Source organism: Schistocerca nitens, chromosome 9 (genome assembly GCF_023898315.1).
Source record: "Schistocerca nitens isolate TAMUIC-IGC-003100 chromosome 9, iqSchNite1.1, whole genome shotgun sequence".
Classification (NCBI taxonomy): Eukaryota; Metazoa; Arthropoda; class Insecta; order Orthoptera; family Acrididae; genus Schistocerca; species Schistocerca nitens.
Window position 1 is genome coordinate 388,415,202 of NC_064622.1, and position 23,285 is coordinate 388,438,486.

A 23,285-nucleotide genomic window follows, 5' to 3' on the forward strand; every position below is an offset into this window, starting at 1 on the left:
CAAAAACACTTATATGTGTGGTGGCTGGCGCGCGAATTATTTGACGCCTCGGTTTCCAAACACTCGCAGACGACATGCGCGATACAACCCCACGTATCGGCACGATGTCTCCAGAAATATGAATACTAAAAAGTGAAAACGAGAGAAGAATAGTAGGCTACGTGGGGCTGAGTGGAAGCGAGGTTAGGAAAAGTTCAAAACCCAACAAAGCGCTTAGACAAAAAAAGAAATAAGCCTATCAGGAGTTTTGAGTTTTAAGAAAGAGAAAATTAATAGTTAAAGCATTTTTGCGGAGCTTGTCTATAAAGAGTTACTAATATTGTAATACACACGCGGAAAAACAAATCCAAACATGTTACTACCACAACAGTCAAAACTAAACTCTACTACAATGGTTTCTCACCATGTTTATCGCTGGACTAATAGTTTATGAAAGTGGTTTCGCTAGACTAATAGTTCATGAAATTGGTTATAGAGTGCACCACATTATAGCCACAACAGCCCCCAGTTCAGTTCTACCCTGTGGTTCCGTCTTGCCCCGTCCGTTTACTTCTGTCGACCGTACTCTATTTTGCTAAAATTATAATCGTTTGACACCATCATGCTGCTGCAATTTTAGCTGTTGAGACAATATAAATAAAGTTAATACCTCGTACTGAGGCATAAAAGGTATCATTATTCCACGCTCCATGCAAATCAAATAGAAACCCAAATATGCGGCACAATAAGCAATACCCTCTTTGAAGAACTTCACGGTGATTCGCAGTATATAGATATTGATGAATTTTGATTAAATTGTTTTAGATTAAACTCTAGGAGTAGTAATGTACAGGCGCTAGCGACTACGGTTTCAAGCTCCCTTACACCAAACAACGATAAATAAAACGAAATTGGAGATGCACTCATCCTCGTGATGCCAATTGAGGAGCTACTCGACCGAATAGTAGCGGCTTCGGTCAAGAATACCATCATAACGACCGGTAGAGCGGTGTGCTGACCCCACGCCCCTCCTATCCGCATCATCTGAGGATGACACGGCGGTCGGATGGTCCCGGTAGGCTGCTCGTGGCCTGACGAAGGAGTGCTTTAACAATAAAAAGATTCATACACCGGCCAAATGTAAAGCTGACAACAGAAGTAAAGTAAATGAGATTTTAAATTCCATATTTACACGCGTGAACGTGCCGCGAAGTCGCACGTAACGATTCACGCGCTTTTACTACATTTAAAGACAGGGCCGATCATCGGAGGCCGGCCGGTGTGGCCGTGCGGTTCTAGGCGCTTCAGTCTGGAACCGCGTGACCGCTACGGTCGCAGGTTCGAATCCTGCCTCGGGCATGGATGTGTGTGGTGTCCTTAGGTTAGTTAGGTTTAAGTAGTTCTAAGTTCTAGGGGACTGATGACCTCAGATGTTAAGTCCCATAGTGCTCAGAGCCATTTGAACCATTTTTTTGATCAACAGTGTCTTGAAAAGTCGCACGTAATTTTTCTGCAGACGTACACATATTACACACAATAGTTGTTTACTCGGATATGCTCAGGAGCGCGACCGAATAAGCGGGGCAACGGCACGTGTCAACAGTGCAAGATACGTTAGCATACAATCAGTCGCTTCTCACGGCTGCTCGGCGCGAGTGCGTAAAGCTGCGTCGAACAGAAAGTCCGCTGCTTCGGGCACCGGCCAGTTGACGTCGTCTGCTCACGGGACAACTGCCGTCAGAGCCCGCGTTGCCAGGTGGGTCCTGCTAGCTGCCAGCTAAGTCAGCCGTGCGAAGGTGCGTTTACTTCAGCTAGTAAACGTCTCCGTCTTAGATTCGATTTTCGCTTCCAGATTACATTTGTAGGTTAAAGATAATTTCAGTGTCTTAAGCAGTCACTGTTTAAGCCGGCCGTTGACGCCGAGCGGTTCTAGGCGCTTCAGTCCGGAACCGCGCTGCTGCTACGGTCGCAGGTTCGAATCCTGCCTCGGGTATGGATGTGGGTGATGTCCTTAGGTTAGTTAGGTTTAAGTAGTTCTAAGTCTAGGGCACTCATGACCTGTTAAGTCCCATAGCGCTTAGAACCATTTGAACCACTTTTGGGTAGTCACTGTTGTTGGTTGGTTGGTTTGGGGAAGGAGACCAGACAGCGTGGTCATCGGCCTCGTCGGATTAGGGAAGGACGGTGAAGGAAGTCGGCCGTGCCCTTTCAGAGGAACCATCCCGGCATTTGCCTGGAGTGATTTAGGGAAATCACGGAAAACCTAAATCAGGATGGCCGGACGCGGGATTGAACCGTCGTCCTCCCGAATGCGAGTCCAGTGTCTAACCACTGCGCCACCTCGCTCGTTAAGTCACTGTTTAGGACGTGGTAGTGTACAAAATTTTGTATTAAAAGGCTATGAAAAGTTCACGTACTCGATTTTTCACCGTGGTTCTTAACGTACCAGCAGTACAAAAATATCTACAGGGTGTTTCACAATTCATATTGTACACTTCTAGAGGTTATAGAGGGGACTTAGTAGATCAAGTTACACATAGGAACCCATGTCCGGAAACTTCATGAACTACGCTACTGAGCGTCAAAGTTATAGGCGCTGGAGCCTGTAAATGTGTGCACACCGCAGCGCCAAGGAAACTGGTATAGGTATGCGCATTCATATACGGAGATACGTAAACACGTAGAATACGGCGCTGCGGTCGGCAACGCCTATGTAAGACAACAAGTGTCTGGCGCAGTTGTTAGATCGATTACTGCTGCTACAATGGCAGGTTATCAAGATTTAAGTGAGTTTGAATGTGGTGTTATTGTAGGCGTATAAGCGATGGGAGATAGAATTTCCGACGTAGCGATGAAGTGGGGATTTTCCCGTACGACCAGTTCATGTGTGTACCATGAATATCAGGACTCTGGTAAAACATTAAATCTTTGACATTGCCGCGACCGCCAGAAAATCCTGCAAGAACGGGACCAACGACGACTAAAGAGAACTCTTTCAATGTGACAGAAGTGCAAGCCTTCCGCAAATTGCTGCATATTTCAGTGCTGGGACATCAACAATTGTCAGCGTGCCAACCATTCAACGAAACATCGATATGGGCTTTCGTAGCCGAAGGCCCTCACGTGTACCCTTGATTACTGCGTAAGGATCCTGATCACTTGCATCCATTCATGTCTGTTTTGCATTCTGAAGGACTTAGACAATTCCAGCAGGACAGTAAGACACCCCACAAGTCCAGGTAAACCCTTTAGAGTTTAAACACTTTAGCTGGCCACCAAACTCCCCAGACATGAACATTATTGAGCATATCTGGGATGCCTTGGAACGTGCTGCTCAGAAGAGATCTTCAGCCCCTCGTACTCTTACAGATTTATGGATAGCCCTGCAGGATTCACGGTGCCAGTTCCCTCCAGCACTGCTTCAGACATTAGTCGAGCCCATGCCGCGTCGTGTTGCGGCCCTTCTGCGTGCTCGCGAGGACCCTACACGATATTAGGCAGGTGTGCCAGTTTCTTTGGCTCTTCATTGTATATGCAGGATGATTTACTGATGATTTTACAAACTTTCTAGGTTAATGGAGAATGTACGAATTTGAAGTAAGGGTCCCTGTACCGAAAACGAAGGAGTCGAACGTTATAAGCGAAAACCATTCTGGCACCTCTGACCGTGGAATATATTTAATGGTACTGTTGTTGCTAAGATTGTAGAGTAGGAAACGTACGGACGTGATAGCTTGGACGAAAACGAGGAAAAAATCCAGTAAGCATGGGTTCTAAAATACATACCTGAGGAGCTATGAGTACTTGTTCATCTTCGCTACTTTGGAACACATACTCTCTACTGAACAAATGCACGTAGCTCTTAAGGTATGCATTTTAGAGCCCATGTTTGCTGCACATTGTTTCTTGTCTTGGTCCGTGTTACCACCTCTGGAAGTTGCCTGCCATACAACCTTAGCAACAAAGAAAGTTTGTAGCATCATCACGAAATCACCTTGTTTATACATACATTTCCAGGCGCCGGCGCCTATAACTTTGACGCTCTTAGCGTCATTGGATGATGTTTCCGGATATGAATTCCTATGCAGAAATAGATCCACTAATTCCCATCTGCAACCTCTAGAAGCGTATAATATGAATTGTCAAACAACCTGTTCGAAGTAAATTTCTATCAGCGCATATTATCGATAGAAAATGTAAGTCAAAGAATGACAATTTGCCAACGCTGCGGTCGCGTGCACGGTAAGTACAGAGTGGCTTAAAATACTTGTTAGAACGTTCTTGGTTACTACGACGTAATGTCGGGTGATATGATTTTTGCTATCGTATTTATGCTACAGCAGACAACCTGAAATTTAACACAGAAGGTTTTCAAAGTGTTTTCCTTCTGCAGCGACGAGTGTGTATAGCCTTTAGCCGAATTCCTTGATGCCTTTCTCAAGAACATCTTTTCAGACTACACAAATCTCTCTGGAAATTGTAGTACCAACTTCCTGTGGTGTTCAAGGCACTTTTTTGAAGACTCTGTTCATCAGATAACCTCATAAGAGATAACCACACGGGCTATATCGGGACTATAAAGGAGCCATGCCACACCGTGTCCAGTGAATGGTTAAGGTATCCAAGGTAATGATCTAATCTCTGTACGTCTCATTAAATAAAACTTAAGCATCGGCAGTGTGGTCTGGACGTGCTCCACACTGCATAAACCACTAGCTTCGGAACCTTCGTCTGCGAGATGAAGCCAGTACAAAATCAAGTTTCAGTACCTTTCTGTATTTGTCTGTGATGCTAGGTCTGTCAATAAAAATGAGACCAATAATGCATTGTGCACTGCTTGCGTACCAAACATGACTTTTTGTTAATGACGTGCAGCAGCAGCTTGAAAACGTGGTTTTTCAGTCGCTTAGTAGCAGCAGTTCTGTTTGTTGACCCATGGAGTGTGCCTCATTACTAAACCAGGTCTGTCCAGTATCGACTGTTCGATTTTCAAAGGCCTCAATCATCTTCATTTCCAAATGTAACAGGTTTGGGTTTTGTGACACATTGAGCGTCAGAGAGGAGAAAAGATCATTATTTTGTCAGGGATGCCGCGAGGGAATGCGACACTTTATGGGTGGTGGAATGGATTCTTTCCTTGGCTCAGTGGGTGAGTTGTGAGTGAGACATTGGTGGTTCCATTGATGATGATGAGGTCTGATACTCCGAGGAGCGTAGGGGATGATGTGGGAGACCCACACCGCCGGCTAGGCAAGGTTCTAGGTGGTTTGCCATTGCCTTCCTTCGACCTTAATGGGGATGAATGATGATGATGAAGACGACACAACAACACCCAGTCATCTCGAGGTAGGGAAAATCCCTGACCTCGTCAGGAATCGGACCCGGGACCCCGTGCGCGGGAAACGAGAACGCTACCGCAAAACCACGAGCTCCACTGTCAGTCATTTATTGAGACATGAGACCCTTTAAACAAACAGAGTACTACATTGTGTTTCAACTCGCAAAATTCCTTGCGGCAGCAGTGTGGCGCCGAGTAGTATCATGCAGATTCCAGTGACCACTGACCTGGCGACGGCTCGTGTTGCAGAGGAGCGCCATGCAGCGTATTCTTTCATTGTGTACCGTACCCGTGATCCACTCCTTCAGCGGCCTCGTCTTCTCATTTTCAATTCGTTCGTTGCATAATTAACAAGCAGCTAGGGCGTGGCACGGAGTGCTTCGTCCCGGAATCGAACCAGTGACCCTCAGATTTGGCGTCTTCTGGAGGAGTTCATCAACTTCTAGGTTCCCAGGTGACCCATTAGCTGAGCCCGCAGTCCCTTTATCCTCACCTGCCGCCTGGGTAAGTATCACGCAAACTTCTTTCTGGTAACATCGGGGATGGCATCTTGTGTGTTGGCCTATTGGCTTGGTACTGCCATATTCTTCTGTCGAACGGTGTAGCGGCTAAGCTTTTGCAGCAAAGTATGACGCTCGCTTACTAAACATCATTTCGTCCGTCCAGGTGACGATTCTTCGTCCCTTCTTTCTCCTCTCAAAACCCGCCTCATGTCCGTATGTCGGAGGTACACTACTGGCCATTAATATTGCTAAACCAAGAAGAAATGCAGATGATAAACGGGTATTCATTGGGCAAATATATTATACTAGAAGTGACATGTGATTACACTTTCACGCAGTTTGGGTGCATAGATCCTGAGAAATCAGTACCCAGAACAACCACCTCTGGCCGTCATAACGGCCTTGATACGCCTGCGCATTGAGTCAAACAGAGCTTGGATGGCGTGTACAGGTAGAGCTGCCCATGCAGCTTCAACACGATGCCACAGTTGACCAGACGTTTTCAGTTGGTGAGAAATCTGGAGTATGTGCTGGCCAGGGCTGCAGTCGAACATTTTCTGTATCCAGAAAAGCCTGTACAGGACCTGCAGCATACGGTCGTGCACTATCCTGTTGAAATGTAGGTTTTCGCAGGGATCGAATGAAGGGTAGAGCCACGGGTCGTAACACATCTGAAATGTAACGTCCACTGTTCGAAGTGCCGCCAATGCGAACAAGAGGTGACCGAGATGTGTAACCAATGGCACCCCATACCATCACGCCGGGTGATACGCCAGTACGGCGATGACGAATACACGCTTCCAGTGTGCATTCACCGCGATGTCGCCAAACACGGATGCGACCATCATGATGCTGTAAACAGAACCTGGATTCATCCGAAAAATGACGTTTTGCCATTCGTGCACCCAACTTCGTCGTCGAGTACACCATCGCAGGTGCTCCTGTCTGTGAAGCTGCGTCAAGAGTAACCGCAGTCATGGTTTCCAAGCTGATAGTCCATGCTGCTGCAAACGTCGTCGAACTGTTCGTGCATATGGTTGTTGTATTGCAAACGTCCCCATCTGTTGACTCAGAGATCGAGACGTGGCTGCACGATCCGTTACATCCATGCGGATAAGATACCTGTCATCTCGACTGCTAATGATACGAGGCCGTTGGAACCCAGCACGGCGTTCCGTATTACCCTCCTGAACCCACCGATTCCATATTCTGCTAACAGTCATTGGATCTCGACCAACGCGAGCAGCAATGTCGCGATAGGATAAACCGCAATCGCGATACGCTACAATCCGACCTTTATCAAAGTCGTGATGGTACGCATTTCTCCTCCTTAAACGAGGCATCACAACAGCGTTTCACCAGGCAACGCCGGTCAGCTGCTGTCTGTGTATGAGAAATCGGTTGGAAACTTTCCTCATGTCAGCACGTTGTAGGTGTCGGCACCGGCGCCAGCTTGTGTGAATGCTCTGAAAAGCTAATCGTTTGCATACCACAGCATCTTCTTCCTGTCATCTTCGTGGTGCAGCAATTTTAATGACCAGTAGTGTATTTATTCTGTGTTTTTGCCAATGTCGCGAAGTTTCTAGGGCGACGACTGACGCTTCAGTTATTGATCTACGCTTGTCATGTTGGACAGAAACGTGACCAATGTCGACACACGTGCAGGCTTTTCTTGTTTTACCAGTATGCTGGCGTGGAAGGGCATTTGCTTGTCGTCCTCATCCACATCGCCAGATACGTCATGCACGTGAGTTCAGTATGATGACAGTTCCTGGAGCATTGACCGCTGATGTGCGAACTGCGCTGGTAGTTGTTTTCCTTGGAGGCATTGCACATCTGCTCGGTCGTTGATCTGTAGAAGCGCTGACTGCGACGCAAACTTTGCTGGTCATCGGCCTCCTTATTCGACTGCTGTCGCTTCAGTTTATTGTGGCTTAACATGTCAAAGTCTCTAAAATGTTCACTTAACCCATAATAAATCTTTACATATGTTTCTGCAGGATCCCTGCTTTGAATAACCACAAATAACACATAATAATTGTACACTCTACGCAAAAGAATATTGCCCCTCCATATCACCGACGCTCAAAGATTGGCACGATCGAGTTTTTTCACGGAAAAGGTTAAATTTCTCTTTCATTATCTTCTGGAGAGATCACCGTGACATCCTGAGTTGTGTTCCATGTCTTTTTGATGTAGTGGGCTCCTCACTGATTATGTTAACACTCGTTCCTCTTTCTCCAGAGCTGTAACTGAGGCAGGTCGTTCTGAGTCGCTCTTCCTGGAACCATGTAGGGATCTGGTCTTTACAAAACATTTCATCAACTTCTTAAAAAACACGGAAAACTTTACACAAAATCTGTATGAGACGTTGCTTAAATTTTGTCATCACAATTTGATTTCATTTCTGTGCTGTAATCTCATCGAGAAATGGTCATTCCGTGTGGTGCTGTTCTTCGACCAAATCTGCTGTTAAATACGCGTCTCATCACTGTGATATATCCAGAATTTGCGTAAAATGTCTTTAGGATCAACAAACGGTATTCCAATGTTAGTTTTTTTGATCCTGGAATGTGAACTGAGACAGTGGTGAGCGAGCTATAGAATTTTCAGAGCTACAATACAACAATATCACAAGGAGAGTCATTACGGCATACAATTGAATCACTGTAGACAAATACTTTGTAACCTCTATCTTAATTAAAGAGGTATCTGAATCTGGGCTCGGTTGTAGAAGATGAAGTGGTGCAAAGCAATTAACTTAATTGATGTGGGTATATAATACTTGTGATTGAAGGACACCTACCGAAGAGAAGTTTGAGTTCAGTAGTGGAAGGAAAGATCATCGGGGTTACACCGTAACGGAGATGGGTGGAGCTGACCGTTTGTTACTTTGCAGTAGGGGAACACTGAGGGGGGAGGAAGCAATGCTGAAAATAGACCAGGAAACACGCAGATGTGTAGTATGAGTGTGTGATGTTGGGAAATAATTGAACCTGATTTCTATTTCAATATCGACGCCTTCACTTCGATGCCCGATGGTAATCGACCAAAAAACGTCGGTGCTAAACGACGAATTTGTAGAGCAAATAAATAGATTTACTGTCATATTAATTAAGCATTATATCCAGCAATAATTAATATTAAATATCCGAGAACTTTTTGTCTACAGAATATAACAATATTTATTTTCACAGCGTTTGCCCTTCAGTATATTGCATTGTCGACAGAGAGCATATACTGAATTTGAAAACAGTCTTTCAGGAGGTGATGCTGTGCCTGCATAACTCAAATATTTTAAGAGCAGTTCTTAAGAGCTTTGGATAGTTAATACCGATTATACGATTTTGTCCTTATAATGATTAGTTTCTAAGATCTAGAACGCGATTTTTCAGATAATAATCAAACTGTGTTGATAGGTACACATCTGTTCCACTTTTCAAGTTATACTTTTCTTTTGCTTTTTATAATGTTTATTCCATCAATCAAATTTGGCTTCTCGGTTTTGATAACGTTGTAGCCCATACAGTCGTTTCAACAGCTGCAAGGAGATCCTTGGTGGATTAGATTACCTTCGAGCATGCTAATGCATCTTGATGGTTTAGATTGCCTTCGAACATGCTAATGCATCTTGCAAGTTTATTTTCTTGAATCTGGGATAAAACAACTTTGATGTGGCTACAATGTTAACATGTGCAGTTCATAGGAAGTGCTGTTTTGTTTCTGTTATCGTGTTATGGCTCCGATTCTCTCCTATGGTCTGTATTGGTTGCAGGCCTGATATTTTGATATTCAACACGTTCGTTATTGGCATTACTTTGCTGCTTGTGAAGTACTTTTCTACACAAATTTCACTAGTAGCCACTTCTTATAGGCCACAAAATGACATACACATTTGCCAGATCTACAATGTCTACGGTTGATAGCATGGTTGGTGTACTAACGTGGTAACTGGCCATGTCGCCAAACACGGATGCGACCATCATGATGCTGTTAACAGAACCTGGATTCATCCGAAAAATGACGTTTTGCCATTCGTGCACCCAACTTCGTCGTCGAGTACACCATCGTAGGTGCTCCTGTCTGTGAAGCTGCGTCAAGAGTAACCGCAGTCATGGTTTCCAAGCTGATAGTCCACTGAATGCACGTTGAATTCCATGTATTTGGTACTTCTTGAACTAGACTAAGATCTAATTCTTTTCGTAGCCAAAACACATTACAGTCCTCTTCAGAGCAGTAGCCAAATCTGATTCTACCTCAGTATTTTCAATAGATTTTTTCTACCGGACTGACCATGTGAGCAAAACACCAAGTACATATTATTTCAAATGCTGTTTTTATTGCTTTAACCATATTTGTTCCTGCATCAATGACACTGTGTTTTGCTTCTAATTTATTTATTCCCCATTAATTAAATGTCTGTAATAACATGTATTCACCTATGTGTGATCCTGACGGCTCATAGGTGCCAAGAGTAGCCGTTCTCATATCATTGCCATCAAAATAACGAATGGTAATTCATAGAAAACGTCTACACTGCACTGTGTCCAAACATCTGTTGTGAATGTTAAATTGTTCACATTATGAATTTTATTTTTGAATTAGTTCTGATTTTCCAGCATCCTCTTGAGTGTATGTCTCGACGTTATTTTACACAAACACGCAATGATTATCAGCGGTTTTTTATTTTTATTTTTTTGAAAGCGTTCGTTTTCAACAGTTCGAGACGGTTGTGCATCTGTAAAAATCATATACAACTTAGCTTTAGAAAAGCCTCCACCCTTCGTTCCACTTTCTGAAGGTTATTCTGAGTTATTTCGGAAACGTAAACTCAATGTTGGTTGAAGGAAGTTTTTAGACCCAGAATCTGAAATAGGCTACTACTTTCTTCGGGTCACTACCGCTAAAAATATTTGCCGCCTTCTCTTTCGCTACTTGTAGCCAGTCGCAAAAGCGTTGCATTGGTATCATTCCGAGGCATATTCAGAATAATATTGGTTTACATGGCGGAAAAGTAACTGACAATGGCGAGAAATAACCTGTTTTTGTGTCAACACCGAAGGTCAATTTTGTGTGTTGAATATGGATATTACGGTGTTTCGAAGACATAGAATCGGTGTTGAAACATCGATATTTAAACTCAAATGTCAATAGTTTGGTAATAGCAATAATAACCGCACATCCGTAAGGCGTTTGGTAAAAGCCCAGAGTGAACGCTTAACGGCCAAATGCATCTTTAAAAGTGGGGAAAAACCGATGATTATTTCTGTGACATGATTGAGTAATTTCACGAGTTGTGTACAGCACCTACTCTAATAACTGTTTGGCGATTAAGAAACCAGATGTCAACCATGCAGGCCACAATCAGCAAACAAAAATAAATACATATCTAACTGGAATTGATTCTCTCGCTTAGAGAATTATAACACAAAAGTCTCCACCCTCTGCTATGACTGGACTACGCTATTTTAACCTCTTGAGTGAAAATACAGTGTTGACCAATCGCCATTTTTTTACTTGTGCACGTGTGGTTTCTACTGAAAATGTACAGAGGATGAATTTTTGTCACAGATATTTTTGTGTTGCTGCCATGCACGTAATGGCTCTGTCCAGTCAGAAGCAGCGAATTTTTCCTGTGTATACATGTTCAATTTTCAGTGGGTTGCACTCTTAAACAAATTGAAACCTTAAGCTTAAAGGAAATTTCACTACAACGATAAAGCGCATTCGAGTAACTTATTGAAGCAATTTTTAATGCGGACGCTACGGCCGCAGGTTCGAATCGTGTCTCGGGCATGGATGTGTGTGATGTCCTTAGGTTAGTTAGGTTTAGGTAGTTCTAAGTTCTAGTGGACTGATGACCTCAGAAGTTAAGTCCCATAGTGCTCTTTTTTTAATGCGGAATTCAAGAATATCTCACAATAGTTCAAAGTGCTCTGAGTACATTCTTCAGTTCTCTTAGCTGTAGTAAGTATCGCACTTCAGAGCTGTGTTGGTGTACCATTGTAAGGGTAATATTGTTCTTAAAAAAAAGCGAACAACTCGTCTTCTCGATATTCTTTTGACTTTCATTCGTCCTTATAAGAGAAGTTTCCAATGCAGGAATTTTCAACGACCGTGAGGACAATGAATGAAGCAACTGGGGCCGTTTATTCGGCGAGGGAATATCTGATTCACCTGTGGCGTTTCCTGATGGACAGAATGTGTGGTGGCTGCGTCATGTTCAATGTTCACAGTATTATAGCCTAAGAAAGGCTCCCAGTTCACCACTCCCAACCGAGTTATAAGTTTTGTTGATGCTATCAAACATGAAATTTGCTCCATTGCTAAGCAGTATCTCCTTGCTGTAACCGATTGTCCCTTGATGACGTCGTTCGCTTTTAATTTTATCTTCACGACCTAGCAATTTATTTAGGTTCGTGACTGCGTGGTCTTCCATCACAGTCGTCACTTAACCAAACCGAGGGAAATCGTTTCCACCATTTGTCTGTGAATCGTATGGACTTAAGTATATATGGTATCGTATGTTAAAAGTGTGTCCCTATTTTTTTAGGCGGCTACTGGAGACCAGCGAGGTATTTGTCTAAGCGAGCGTGGGGAACCGTCTAAAGATATTGCTGTCCTGTGTACCAGGCCAGCGGCCATAAATATGGCGTGCTGACTCTTTCAGGGTCCACCTCCCCATCTAGCGAGCGCGTTGTGCTTGTAGCTGCGTAAAGGTGCGTACACACTAGGCCAACGAACGCCAACGAACGACAGCTAACCGCTTAGTTGGCCGAGATTTGCTCTGTGAGTATTGGCGGAAATCGCAGCCAACGAAGCGGCTGGCCTTAATTGCGGTTTGCTCTCCTAGCTCTAATATCAAAGCGTTGGCGGTTGGCTGGCGCCGGGACCCCTCTGCTAGTGTGGACGCCGGGTCGTGTTCGTTGGTGCGGTAGAGATTAGTTGTGTCTCTACAACGGGTGTATACTTTAGTTTTTCAGGACAGCCACAAGACACACTTGGGATGTTTTATCGGTCGGTTTCGCTCTTTAATTTACCAAGAGCATCACCAGAAACTCTGGAATTTACAGTTTAAAGTGCAGTAGTTGGCTGTTACATTAAATAGCAAAATCAGTCAATAAAACATACAGAGTGCGACTCGTAACTGTCCTGAAAAAGTTAATTTCAACAGTCACATCAATTTTCCGGGGGTTGCACTCTTAAACAAATTTAAACCTTAAGCTTAAAGGAAATCTCACTAGAACGATGAAGCGCATTCGAGTAACTTACTGAAGAAATTTTTAATGCGGAATTCAAGAATATCTCACAATAGTTCAGACTACTCGGAGTACATTCTTCAGTTCTCTTTGCAGTAGTAAGTATCGCACTTCAGAGAATGTGTTGGTGTACCATTGTAAGGGTAATATTGTTCTTAAAAAGAACGAACAACTCGTCTGCTTCCCCCGCAGGAAATGCCTTCTATCGCTATGGCTCTGTATTCATTATGTTTAAGAATAATGAATAATGAGAGCGTTAAAGCTGATAAAGAGTCCCATCTTGAACGGGAATGTTTTTGAGCCCCTACGCAGTGCTAGTATGAAGACAAACTGAAAAGACTACACTCTTGGAGGAAAAAGCGATTAGAAAGTGGTGTGCACAATGTCAAAAAGATTGTCTTTATTGACATCTTTTGACAGTGAACGACTATATCGTTCTGTTGCAGGTACAGTTTTCCTAAAAGAGGTGTTACCTTTGGAAGTTTTAGGACCTACACAGTTCAATAACAAAAATACACTCCTGGAAATTGAAATAAGAACACCGTGAATTCATTGTCCCAGGAAGGGGAAACTTTATTGACACATTCCTGGGGTCAGATACATCACATGATCACACTGACAGAACCACGGGCACATAGACACAGGCAACAGAGCATGCACAATGTCGGCACTAGTACAGTGTATATCCACCTTTCGCAGCAATGCAGGCTGCTATTCTCCCATGGAGACGATCGTAGAGATGCTGGATGTAGTCCTGTGGAACGGCTTGCCATGCCATTTCCACCTGGCGCCTCAGTTGGACCAGCGTTCGTGCCGGACGTGCAGACCGCGTGAGACGACGCTTCATCCAGTCCCAAACATGCTCAATGGGGGACAGATCCGGAGATCTTGCTGGCCAGGGTAGTTGACTTACACCTTCTAGAGCACGTTGGGTGGCACGGGATACATGCGGACGTGCATTGTCCTGTTGGAACAGCAAGTTCCCTTGCCGGTCTAGGAATGGTAGAACGATGGGTTCGATGACGGTTTGGATGTACTGTGCACTATTCAGTGTCCCCTCGACGATCACCAGTGGTGTACGGCCAGTGTAGGAGATCGCTCCCCACACCATGATGCCGGGTGTTGGCCCTGTGTGCCTCGGTCGTATGCAGTCCTGATTGTGGCGCTCACCTGCACGGCGCCAAACACGCATACGACCATCATTGGCACCAAGGCAGAAGCGACTCTCATCGCTGAAGACGACACGTCTCCATTCGTCCCTCCATTCACGCCTGTCGCGACACCACTGGAGGCGGGCTGCACGATGTTGGGGCGTGAGCGGAAGACGGCCTAACGGTGTGCGGGACCGTAGCCCAGCTTCATGGAGACGGTTGCGAATGGTCCTCGCCGATACCCCAGGAGCAACAGTGTCCCTAATTTGCTGGGAAGTGGCGGTGCGGTCCCCTACGGCACTGCGTAGGATCCTACAGTCTTGGCGTGCATCCGTGCGTCGCTGCGGTCCGGTCCCAGGTCGACGGGCACGTGCACCTTCCGCCGACCACTGGCGACAACATCGATGTACTGTGGAGATCTCACGCCCCACGTGTTGAGCAATTCGGCGGTACGTCCACCCGGCCTCCCGCATGCCCACTATACGCCCTCGCTCAAAGTCCGTCAACTGCACATACGGTTCACGTCCACGCTGTCGCGGCATGCTACCAGTGTTAAAGACTGCGATGGAGCTCCGTATGCCACGGCAAACTGGCTGACACTGACGGCGGCGGTGCACAAATGCTGCGTAGCTAGCGCCATTCGACGGCCAACACCGCGGTTTCTGGTGTGTCCGCTGTGCCGTGCGTGTGATCATTGCTTGTACAGCCCTCTCGCAGTGTCCGGAGCAAGTATGGTGGGTCTGACACACCGGTGTCAATGTGTTCTTTTTTCCATTTCCAGGAGTGTAGTTCAAATGGCTCTGAGCACTATGGGACTTAACTACTGAGGTCATCAGTCCCCTAGAACTTAGAACTACTTAAACCTAACTAAACTAAGGACATCACACACATCCACGCCCGAAGCAGGATTCGAACCTGCGACCGTAGCGGTCGCACGGTTCCAGGCTGTAGCGCCTAGAACCGCTCGGCCACCCCGACCGGAAAAGATTTAAGATAGACATTATTTTGTCATACATTTCAAAAGAGAATCTCTTCTGACGATCAGCGTACAGTAAAACAAATGATGCACATGCGACGAGTGGTAAAGCCACTTCTTCCAGAACCAGCAGTCAAAATTTTTTCTACTACTCGGATTCGAACTCTCTTACCGCCGAGTCGAGCAGCGGTGCACAGGAATGTGTTAGCGCACTCGGCCACGGAGGCAGGTTCAACACCTTCTGTCATTATGAAATAAAATCCTATTAACTTATAGAATTGCGCCTACGTATTTCTGACAATCCTGATCTCACCTTCGTCGTAGCACTACATTCTTACTATGTTTCTTTTCCGCTGCAGTGTGGACTGACTGCACTCTTCGCCTGGCCAGTCACGAGTGCGTGTTAAGTGCTGAACGTGAGGCTACAGCTTCCGGATGTGACTCTCTCAACCATTTTTATGAATGCATAGTGTCTGCTCTTTCGGACATGTCCGCATTCACATAACTGATACACCTAGATGGGCAGTGGATCCACCTTCTTCAGTTCCGATGCACAAATACGTCCGACTTCCTGCGGGAATCTCAGGGTAGCGAGCATGGAGGACATGGAACAGGGAGGATGGATGGCGCTAGGTGGGAACGCGGGTCGGCTGTGAGGCGTGCCGATTTGGTCCGCTCAGATGCGATGACTTATGTCCCGGCGGGCGCAGTGGCTAACGCACCTGCCTTGTAAACAGTCTGCATCAGGCAGTGGCGCGGCACGGACCTGTTGTCCCGGCAGCGGGCGCGCGTGGGTGACGAAGCGTTTACACGACTGATACTAGCGCGTGTTGTTGTTTGAAGAGATCGCCATGGCACAAAATTTTAGAAAGACTACGCTCAAATTTACGTTTGACAACGACTATGCCAGTACCAGGCCTTTTGAAATAGAGTTATTTGACGGAAGAAGTTCGTTTACCTGCTACAGACCAAACCGGGATGGATCTATCCATTATAAGCAGCACAACATACGTCAAGATGACAGATGAAGCTGCATGTGAAAGAACTATGGCCGATGCTCAAAGGGGATTTAAATTTCACAGTGATGGCCATATCAGCGATGTAACAGTAGCTTCTTCAGGCTTGGGGTCACTCGGATCTTTGAACTGCCGTTTGAGGTACCAGAATCGATGGTCATCGAATCGCTGCGACCGTATGGAATGGTACTCAGTTATATGCCTGAACGCTGAAAGGTAACGCTGGTGGGGACTGTTTCAATGATTGATTGTGTTGGCGTAATTTTAGTGTTCTAACAACATTTATTTTTTCTTTAAAACAGACAAATTGTGCTAAACGAGTTATTGATTGAGTACTGTAAACAACTGACAGTTCATTCAAGACTACACTGGGGAAGGATCATGGGTGGCAGAGACAGTATAACTAGTGAAGTGAGTCAAGTACTCTGGCCCTAAAAATGTGGATAACGCAATCTGAATTGATCTATATTTACTATCAAAAACAGTCTTGATCACAATTTATTTATTACGGTGACCGGTTTCGACCACTACTGTGGTCATCTTCAGACCTACAAAAAAATGGCTCTGAGCACTATGGGACTTAACATCTCTGGTCATCAGTCCCCTAGAACTTAGAACTACTTAAACCTAACCAACCTAAGGACATCACACACATCCATGCCCGAGGCAGGATTCGAACCTGCGACCGTAGCAGTCGCGCGGTTCCGGACTGAGCGCCTGAACCGCTAGACCACCGCGGCCGGCTCAGACCTACAAGTCGTATACAAAACTTTAATTAGAGGGCTACATACATTAAATAGATAAAGTTATAAAGCTATAAAACGATGAATTACCAATGAGTAAGAACCTCCTTCTGGTGGTAAATCACGACTGGAGAAACCAGTGCACGTCTAATTATATATAATGGAGGCTCCGCCCACTTCTGACGGAATGATGTCGTTACTAACCAATGCGTTATAGGTCGAATAGCAATGTAAAATTTCTTAGTTAAAAGAACATTGCCAAGAAAGGAAAATAAACACACACTAAACTTAGATTGTTCAACAGCTATTGTCAATTAAGAAGCGTTAAAAATATTTAAACATGTAGGATAAATGAACTCCATTTTGACAGTACGTGGGTTGCCCTCTCAAGGACTGTTAGTAAACCATTTGGAACCACTGGTTGCCATGGTGAAGCTGGACGCCGTTCCAAAGATGTGGCAGCAGGCTTCTTTCCACTGAAGTTGTTAAGTGGATAGGCAAACTAGTGGTTGCGATGGTGAGGTTAAACGCCAGTCCAAATATGTGGCAGCAGGCTTCTTTCTAACGACGTTGTTGCGAAAGTGGAATGGCAAAGACTGCCACGTCAGACGATGTCCTACTGAGCAGCAACATGTCTTTATTGAAAAGATTTTCAATGAGTAGGCTGCAATAATCGTTAACTGACATGTGTAGTACATGCTGCACAGATACGATTTACTGGTGTAATAAGAGACTTCCATTTACAAAGATTACATAATAATTCTTCCAGAGGGACCGATGGCCCTAGCAGTCTGGTCCCGTCAATCTCACAAACCAACCAACCAATTCTTACCGATCAATACAGAGGAAAAAAAAAAGAATCGAGAGGGCACAGTAGTTGTGCATATTGATGAAATATTGTCTATGAAGTTCATATGTAGATTCCATTTTTTTTCTTTCTTTTTACATGTGACATTTTAAAAAAAGGCGTTGCTATGTCTTTTTTTGCATGCTAGTCTTATAAACAAATAAAAATAATAAAAATGGAAGGAATTTAAAATTATAATACTACGAGCCGTAGTGTCAAAAATAAAGGGATGTGAATTAGCAATATGCATTCTTAAAGCAAATAAGCAAACATTCTAAAAACAGATAGTCTTAAAATAATGTTTGGCGAAATAAAATTACAAAGTAAAGATAAAATATTTCTTAAAGGTCTTAATAACTTTAAAAACGAAGGACAGACGAGTGAACATTCTAAAGCAGTTCGTCAAAAAGCTCAAAAAAAAAAAAATAAATAAAAATAAAAATGTCTTTGAATTCAAGTTGCTCATTTAAAACACATAACGGTTTACTTTTGTGAACTGAATAGATTTCAATTTCTTGTGAAGTATTTAGCAGTAGTCCTTTTGGCACAGTATGTAATATTTTCAAATTGTTAGAAATGCAACCCTCAGAATGATTGTATCCATCAAGATGTTGACCAAATATTGATTTGGTACGTGCAGTACCAGTAGTATGTTCCATAAAACGTGTTAGAAAGTTACGGCCAGTTTGGCCAATATACTGTTTCTCACAGTCATTACATAGTATTTTCTAAACGCATTACTTTTGGTATATATTTGATTCGCCAATTGTGTGTTTCATTTTCGTGTGTAGTGGGTAATTGGTTTTGAATGCTATTGTCACACTTGTATTCTTAAGTAATTTATTTTATCTGAAGAATTTGACACTACTGCGGAATTCTGACGCTTCTAAGTCCTTTCCTAACACGATCTCCACCAGTACGTGCTAAGGAATTCGTCCTTAAATTCTTGGTAGGAGCGACAACTCTCCGCAACTACGCGCATATGTTCTGCAATCGACCCTTCTAAGAAACCACAGATAAACTGGAGCTTGTACTTCAGTGGCCAAGATTCTAGCAGCACGTGATCGTACCGTGCCGTCCAGGTCTTTGGATGTAATGCGTTATTTGCGTCCTTGTGGACTTGAAAATTGTGAATGGTCAAGAAAAGTTTGTGGTCGAAAGGTTCGACGTATCCGCCGTACGAATTTTCCCTCTCGTCTGCAGCGCGTTATTTCATGTACCCGTGCCCAAACGATCCTCGTGCACTGTTATGGTGTCCCCTCATGTTGTCAGATTCACGTAACAACATTTCTGACCTCCGTAGACGTGTACAATTGTGTTCCGGCTCTGTCTCTGACATGCTGCGTGTTACCGACGGAGCGTGTTGTACTACGCGTTTCGCTGCAGCAGGAGCATATTCCCACTGCAATCGCCCATGTGCAGGGGGCGTGTCCTCATATAGCGGTTCGGAGAGTCGCAAAACATTTTCTTCACTTCTGTGATGCTCTCGATGGCGCTCGACCGGACGAGATTGTGTTTGCAATTGCGCGATCCGCTCATGTGCCTGCCGAACGTCCTTAGCCAACTCGCTTAGTTGCGTGGCGACTCGGGTTTGCTGATCTTTAACTTCAGAGATTTCGGCCTGGTTGATTTCTGTCCGCAGCCTCACTCATTTTTTCCTGCGTTTCTCGATCTATTTTTTTGCCTTGCAAGTGCCTTTGTCTTACACACCTCAGTTGCTAGTTTAACTCGTTATTTGGCCTCTGATGCGTCCTTTCGTGCTACTTGCGCTCCCAATCGCGCTGTTTTGGCATCGCGCTTCGCCTGGTCCGCGACCCCACGCGTATCTGCTGCCGTTTTCTTGACATTCTCTAACTCTTCTTGGATTCCTGCAATCTCTTTCTTGACTCCATCTATACTCTGTGACCGTTCTTATGACTAATTTGTGTCTTTCCTCCTCTTCCTCCCATCTATTTTTCTCTGCCTCTTGCCTCTTGCTTTCTGCGTCTTGCATGAACTGCATGAGAGCCTCAAACTGAGATCAACAGCTAACACCTCCAGCACTAGATGAACGAGATTCCATCTTCTGTGACGTTTCGTTCGTGATTCTGGTCTGCCAGTCTCACTGATAGTGCATCTCGTACCAGCAGCGCCTACATTTCGTTCTGCTGCGGTCTTCCGTTCACTTTCGTCACCTGACAGACATGTCATACTCTGCAGGTTCTACGTTAGACATTTCTGCCCGGTCTGCAACAGCAATCCCGTGTTATATCTGCCTGTCCACCGCTAATAATCTGACGGGGGTCCATGGTTAACGAAACACAATTACTTCCGCTACTCTGTAGTAAACGTGCCTTGCTTCTTGTAAGCATGAACTCTAATTTGATCCAAACGAATTTAATCACTGCACATTCATAAGCCACACAGATTCTACTCTTAATTACGCTCCCGCGAGCTACTGATTCCTAGTTCCTGAGGACGAATTCAAATAACAGCACGCTTGTCTACACTCACAAACGAAAATCTCAGTCCTAACAAATCAGCACAATGCCGTTCGCCATCAGAAACAAACAATCAAGAGACAACATGAAAATACATACAATAATTAAGTATTTGTTCTATAGCTAGGAGCCAGCAACGCGAGTCAACTCTTTCCAATGCACCACATTAAACATGTGAAAGAGAAACTTCACTAGGAAATACTATCTACTATCTGACGGTCACAGAAGGTGCCATCAATTCAAAATTCTGCGAAAGGGACGTCAAATTTAACTACACTAGGCAACGCGATCTGATGGTCGTAGAAGATGCCATCACTCAGATCCTGGCATGGGACGCCACAATGAAAGGCAACCCTAGTGGGGACTGTTTAAATGATTGTGTTGGCATAAGTTTAGTGTTCTCACAACATTTATTTTTGCTTTAAAACAGACATAAATTATGTTAAACAAGTTATTGATTGAATGCCATAAACAGCTAACAGGGGATTCAAGACTACACTGGACAAGCATCCTGGGTGGCAGAGACAGTATAACTAGTGAAGTGAGTCAAGTACTCTGGCCCTAAAAATGTGGGTAACACAGTCTGGTTTTTTGGACCGTTCCTTTTCACCGGGACGCCGACGGACGATCGAATATGAGAAGACCTTTTTCGACTGATGCAAACGGGGTTGGGTGGTACGGATACAGAATCGTTATTGGAACCCCTAACGGAAGGTGACGTACGGATGGCACTAACGAAGGGTGCAGTCTATAAATCTGGTCCAGACGGGTTGACACTAATTTTATGGCGAATTTGTAGATATATTGACGTTCAAGTGGGTGTTGACGTATAAGGAGTTATTGCCCCCTGACACGGATGTCGGGTCGCAATTCATAGCGGGAATAATTATAGCAATACCGAAATCGGCCGGCTGTGCTAGCGGTCATCAATTTCGACTGCTCACGAAGCTCAGTACTGATTACAAGACCACTGCCCCAGTGTTGGCGGCAAGGCTCAAAACTGTCATACTCGTATTTAAGACATTATCACCAGACCAGGCTAGACGGGGTTTGGAACAAAATCCATTATATCCTAGGTGAATAACGTGACATCATTGCTCTGATGACAGCGTGTCGCATGCGAGCGGCTTTCATATCCGCGAATTTTGATCGTGTCTTTGACAGGACCAATAATGATTTCCTAGACTCGACCACGCGGCACATGGAGACACCTCACGATTTTAGTACCGTCCTAACGCGCCTCCTTCGCGGCGCTCCTTCGACATTGAGAGTCAGTTGCAGGGAGGCAGGAACGATTCCTGTTTGCAGCTCAGTAAAGCAAGGATATCCCTTGTCGATGGTGCTGTTTGCAATAGCGCTCGAAGCATTGATGTAGACTCTTCGACAGACTCTTCCAGGCCGAGCGGTTCTAGGCGCTTCAGTCTGGAACCGCGCGACCGCTACGGTCGCAGGTTCAAATCCTGCCTTCGGCATGGATGTGTGAGATGTTCTTAGGTTAGTTAGGTATAAGTAGTTCTAAGTTCGAGGGGACTGATGACCTCAGATGTTAAGACCAATAGTGCTCAGAGCCATTTTAACCACAGTCGTCCGAGTCCATGCGAGTTCCTTCGCGTGCCGCGCATATGCCGACGACTTGATGATAGTCGTCCAGTCCGAGAACGAAGTACGTAAGCTGGTTGTCCCTGTTACTGCATATGGCGTGATGGACTGGTGGCGGGTAGCAGGGTCAACATGTGCAAACCCATGATTACGCACATCGGAGGGGGGCTAGACGCTTTACACAGTCCGTTTACGACAGAGGATATCATGCGATGCTTAGGAATTTTGTTCACCCAATCACTACGGCAATCAGCGGCGGCGAGCTACCGGCGTCTGCTACAGAACGTCCGACTGTAGATACGTTGAAAGGTGGCTCAGTGTAGCGTCTCGTAACGGTTGGCCCTGACTGTTATTGTTACGCAATCTGACTGCTTAGAACAATAACAAAGAATGAAATGGAAATTTTCATTAACACAGTTAATTAATTAAGCCCCCAGCAACTATAAAACCAACGCAACAACAAGCACAAGAGTAACTGTTCTGTGTGTGGGAGTGTGACTCAACGTACGCATCTGGCACGGTTCTTCTTCAACAACACAACAATTTTTAAATAACATTATACTGAATTAATTAAAGAAAATACAAATACCATAATTACTCAAGAGAACCACAATTACACTCTAATCCAAGAACCCAAGCCAGATGCTTTGTTGACTGAACCTGTAATGACACATTATTTAAAACATGGAAATAATGAAAAATAAATCAAGTTTCGTTACCTTCATATATTGACCAAAATCACTCTCATAATTACAATATATCTCCACACCGCCTCGCTATTACCACATCTGAACAAGAACCTTTCAGTATCACATCTCAGCAAGCACTCCCTACTAGCACATCTGAACACCAACTGACTACCACGAGCTCTCCCCAAGCAGTGACCTCTAGCACATCTCAATAATGACAGCCCGTGGAGGCGGCGGAACAATGCTCTCTAGCGATCTCTGGCGCTGTGGCTCAGTGTAGCCACCTTTCAACGTAACAATTCACTCCGAACCCACGACTTTCTCCAAAGGGTGGAATACACTAACGTTCATCTTGCCTCGCCGGCCGGAGTGGCCGAGCGGTTCTAGGCGCTTCAGTCTGGAACCGCGCGACCGCTACTGTCGCCTCGGGCATGGATGTGTGTGATATCCTTATTTTAGTTAGGTTTAAGTAGTTCTAAGTTCTAGGGGACTGATGACCTCAGAAGTTTAGTGCACAGAGCCATTTGAAACATTTTGAACCATCTTGCCTCACGACTGTCACACCTGGCAGAGGTACTGCCAATGCCACATGGTATTGTTGACAGGTTAATGGCGGCCTTTGGATACTATGTCAGCCACGGGATGCTGTTTAAAGTCAAATACGAGACTAACTCTCCCACACCAATCTGGAGGACTTAGCCTCAC

At 44.8% G+C, this 23,285-nt stretch overlaps 1 protein-coding gene across 1 annotated transcript in view; it reads left to right on the top strand.

Annotated features, from left to right (window-relative positions):
* Window positions 1-1,625: 1,625 nt before the first annotated feature.
* LOC126204464 (fatty acyl-CoA reductase wat-like) overlaps window positions 1,626-23,285 on the top strand; it is a 267,772-nt gene continuing 246,112 nt past the window's right edge. The window contains exon 1 of the mRNA XM_049938851.1: window positions 1,626-1,735. The gene's annotated coding sequence lies outside the window, so the exon portion shown is untranslated. The remainder of the gene's footprint in view (window positions 1,736-23,285) is intronic.